Below are 5,066 nucleotides of genomic sequence, written 5' to 3' on the forward strand. Positions count from 1 at the left end.
ATATATAGGGTATTTAGGTTGGTTATATAATATCGGATTATAAAAGTTTCCTTTCATGTATAAGGATAGTGTTTATTATAAAAGATATGAAGATTTGTTTACATTTAAATGATAAATATAAGTATGTTCCGTTCATGTTCAACTCATACGTGGCTCGAATCAATCCATTTAATACGTTTCAGAACGCCTTGTTAGACTTTGTTTACAAATGCATAGTTATTTGCAAATACTAGTGATTATAAATTGGCATTTATTATCAATGGGCCAAACAGACTTGTAAAAAATGGATTTTTAGGATTAAATTGTATCACTGAAAAATTTCGTTTTCTGGGCTTAGTTCATTTTTTATTTTTTTTGAATTTTGGTTGGACTTGGCCCCAAAACATTTTCCTTTTAGTATTAAAACATGGTCCGCAGTTTACAGGCCAAAACTCATTAGTTCTCTTCAATTACTTGGGTCTTGGCCCAAAACCTTTCTTTTAATATTTTAGAAACCTATACATAGTATATTTTTGAAGGGAAAACTGGTCTGGTTTTGCATGTTTATATTTGTCCGTTCTCAAAATGATATTTAAAGAAACGATTTTCTTTCCGTTTTTGTCTTGAAAATTTATTTACACTAAGTAGGCTTAGAAAATTCATTTTTTTGGAGACCTAAAGTCGACTAAACGACATAAGTACCGTTATCCTAAGATGACTAGTTCAAATAATAAAGATTCCAATATATGTGTCTGAGTTTTTTAACACTTTGTGCAAAATACAAGTATACAACAAAATTGCACTTTAAAGAAAGCAAAATAAACAAATGACAATAAAAGGAGGGAAGGCTAGGGGCGTACCAAGCCCCTTGTTGGCCCTTTTCACCCATGGCAGGGCCTTCTATGCATATAATATTTGCTTCCATTTTTATTCTTCTTCGGACTCGATTTATATTGAAAGAATTCGCCGGTTGGGCCTTTGGGACAAGTTACGAGTCTCGGCCCAAAGTGGCCATGCGGTGAGGAGGATGAGAAAAAAAAAGAGGGACCTAGTTAGTTTATAATTTTTCATACTTATCACTCATATAAGTATAAATGTACAATACACACATATATATATGCATATTGAATAATCAGGAACAATGTGAATATATAACATTGGGCCTCTACAGCCCAAGGCTAAGTACTGGAGATAAAATACTTGAGCCCTCTTTATTTTTTCTTAAGGTTTTTAGGTTTGCCTCTACCTTGCAAAACTTGCACTGGGCCAGGTCGATTCTAAAGCTCTAGTTGAACACTAAGCTTGCAATTGAAACTGAATGAGATTCTCCTCCTTTTAGACACGATATATCCTAGATATACACATTAAGTCGTATAACATGTCTACACCAGGTGTATATTTGGTGTATACTCTCCCTTTTCTAAGGACCTAAGGTATACTCCATATGTATATTCATCCCTAAATAGGTTCTAAGGCTCTTATCTCAATTGATTGGCGAGATCTTGCCCTTTGCACCAGACATGACTCCTAATTTGCACAAAGACCATACTTAGACATAGACCATTCAAACAAACCCTCCAAACCAAATAAGTCATATAGTCCTACGTGGACTCCAATACCCAAATTCTAGCATGTTCGGTATAGTAGTCGATTTAATTTAGACTCGAGGATAAATTCAAAACTCAAAGTGATGCAGGCATGGGAGGATCATTTATCTCATCCAACATATCAGACACAAAATGGGGTGCTATGAGAAACAGTAACATGTTGATTAGAAAATGAGACACACCGGACATGAGACTCATGGCACAAGTAAACGAATGCATTGCAGAGGAAGAACTAAAACTTTTCTGTGTCTAGGTTATTGTATACAAGACATGGTATCATGTCGAGATAGTAGTGCTCTTTGGACAAGCAAACGCGACATGGACAAGAAAAAATATAAACAAGTCTAGGGGCATGGAAAGGGTAAAGTATTACATCTTTTAAGGTCCAGTTGAGCTTAACATAAGGATGACAATATGTGGCAAGGATATGTAAGATTCATGCAGGAATTATAAACTCAGAAAAAAAAGGGAAAGGGTTCAAAGAAAAGACAAACATGCTTCGTTGGCAGAGTTCTTGCAGAAAAGGATCTCATGTCCCTAATGACCTTTAATGATTCAATATTTAACATCCCAGTTTCATATCTATGTTAAGCTTTCCTTTTGTGCCTAAATTAAACACATATGCATACTTAAACTCCTTATTTAATCAAACCATCAATCATTCCTAAATGTATACTTAACTCTTGGGGTCTCTTTTGGTCCAAAGAATAGAATCCATGTGATCCTAAGGTCCTTTACAATGAGCATACAAGCCCACATGTCGTAGATGTGACATGTTTCCCTTTATATGAAGGAAAGGTGTTATGAACCAAGCTAGGCTTGGTTCTCCCTTATTCCTTTCTCTAGGGAACTTTTTAAAAAGGCTCATCTTAGGTTATGTGGTTAACGCACTTTCAGTCCCTTGTGATCATGTGGAAATTTGTTTCTCAAACTATTCACAGCTAAGAATTCAATCCAAAAAGTTTCAAATACATGCACATATAAACATACATGATCATTTAAGTTAGGGTCATAACCATTTCTCAACCTCCTCAAGGTTTCATTGAGTTATTTAGAGTCATAGCATGGGTTAGCTTGCCATTAGCAGGTTACTCAGGTCCTTTTAACTTCACAGAATCAACACAAATAGGTCTAAACTCCCTACAGGTCATGCCATGTCATAAGCTCTATTCAACCCAGTCCCAGAGATGCACACAACTAGATTAGCAAGCAATGGTAATTCAGCACATAGGGAGGGTATTCTCAGAGATGCAGAAAGGCAAACAGTCAAGTAGTGATTCTAACCATGTAAGAAAATACTTAGAATTCAAATCAGAAGTACAAAACAACTCAAGAATGGACACAGCAGGAACATTTCCACTTTGAGCATTGCACTGATTCGTTTCAGAGAAGAGCCTTGGAAGAGTTTTGTAACTTAAGGCTTACATTTAGAAATAATGGCTTAGCTCACATTCCTTTTACAAATCCCAGCATATAACAATCTTACCTACTAACTAGAGCCAATGCCAATCCATACATATATGTACACTCAAGACTTGCAGGAAAATGGATTACAGAAGCATATCATGTAAGCAATCAGATAAATAATCTTGGATCAATCTTAATTCCTAGTAATGATTCCTCAAATATTTAATCTAAGCTAATCTTTTTAGAAGAGCTTATAGCATAGTTAGGCTCTCAAAATCAAAGACTCAATCAGTATCACAAGAAAGCAAGTTCTAAGATGCAAGGTGTAGGTGCTCAAATTAAAGAGAACAGGATGCACATGATTATAAGTAATAGTAGGTGACAAACATTAAGGTTATTACTCAATCTATCAATGATACTGACTTGGATCATCATTAGTTTTACCTCTGGACAGACCCTTCATGTCAATAGACAACATTTATACAAATTTAAACAAGCCTAGATGACTCTATATTCCTTTTTATGGCTATAACTTTGGTCAATACACAACACTAACTTAATGACAGATAATTAATTCAGGTGAGGCTAGACTCATTTACCCATTGATCAAGACTTAAGTCATTAAATTCTAGGTCATATGCCAATACTCTAAGTGGCGATAGGACTGCACAGCACTCAAGGTTCATTTGAGAGTTCAGACACCATCAATATCACGCTACCCATTTGAGTTGATGTTTAGTCACTATGATCCCCTTCTATACAAAGAAAAATTTACTAAATGACTAGCTAAGCATCATATTAAGCATGAGTAGAGGATTTTATACTATTCTTCTCACAAATACCAGTTAACTACTAACTAATTATTACATTAAGCACCAATCATTTTACTCTATTATCCCACCAAATACGATATTAACAAGTAGCTAAACATTTTATTAATCAGAAGCTACGCATACATTAACTAAACATAAACTAAAAAAAGGGAAGGAAATGATAAAGGCTTACCTTTTTGGTGCGCAGCCATGAACAAGAATGAACTTGGAGCCTTTGTGCTTCCAATTCCCACACTCAACCACACAAAATATAAAACACGGAAAAGAAATAAAGTCTAAGAACTGGAAAGACTCAAACCCTTTAGTTAAAGTCTAAAGTAATATTGATGAAGCCTAAATTTCAAGCAAAACTCAAAGTTCAAGCCTCTTAAGGTTGTAAAAACTTGTTTAAATGGTGAGGGATGGGGTTCTATTTATAGAATCCCAAAATTTGTCTCAAATCCTATAATACCAATGTGGGACTTGAGCATTTTTCACAAGTCTTCACTTGTTTCAACTTTGAACGAACATGCTTAAAAAGGAAACTATGATTAACGGCTCGATTTGAGCCAGCCACTCGGCATACTCACATTCAATGGAAAAAACAAAGAAAAAAGGATAAATTGAAGGGGATTGTACCTTTCATGAGGTGTTTGGATGAATTTTGGTGGAGAAAATCGTGAAAACGATGAAGCCATAAATGCTTCATCCTTTTCTCTGCCACAACCGTGCCTTACACGCCTAATACGATCGTAGGCATGCCTATACCGGCGATAAGACAAGAAGATAGAAGGAGGGGTAGGGTGGCGAGGCTAGGGTTATGAAACCTTAGCCGCAATTGATAAAAGACACCTTTGGGGTCTGATTTGTAAATGGAAAGAGTATATATATTTAGGCTATTGGGCCAGGTCTGGTCCATTTGGATTAGGCTCGATCATATATAAAAAAATGAAAGAGGCCGTTCTTGACATATATATACAAACACACTATATATATATATATATATATATATATATATATATATATATATATATATATATATATATATATATATATATATATAGTGTATATATATTATATATATATGTATGCAGGGCCAAATACGCAGTCCACTAAATGGTCAAAGCTAAAACATCAATTGTTAACCATGATACTTTAATCATGATCGAATTAGGACGTAATTAACCTGTTAATTTATTTGAAATATAGTCAATTATGAAAATGCGCTTAATTTTGTAGAACACGGCCTTAATTTCTTTAA

At 34.8% G+C, this 5,066-nt stretch overlaps 1 long non-coding RNA gene across 1 annotated transcript; it reads right to left on the reverse strand.

The window, feature by feature from the left end:
* Positions 1–701: 701 nt before the first annotated feature.
* Positions 702–4,637, reverse strand: LOC132042825 (uncharacterized). Its single transcript, XR_009411590.1, has 3 exons — positions 4,445–4,637; positions 3,999–4,060; positions 702–3,230 (listed from the first exon to the last, which is right to left on the reverse strand). It is a non-coding gene; the product is annotated as an uncharacterized LOC132042825 (long non-coding RNA).
* Positions 4,638–5,066: the final 429 nt, after the last annotated feature.

This window comes from Lycium ferocissimum, unplaced genomic scaffold (genome assembly GCF_029784015.1).
Source record: "Lycium ferocissimum isolate CSIRO_LF1 unplaced genomic scaffold, AGI_CSIRO_Lferr_CH_V1 ctg18186, whole genome shotgun sequence".
NCBI lineage: Eukaryota > Viridiplantae > Streptophyta > Magnoliopsida > Solanales > Solanaceae > Lycium > Lycium ferocissimum.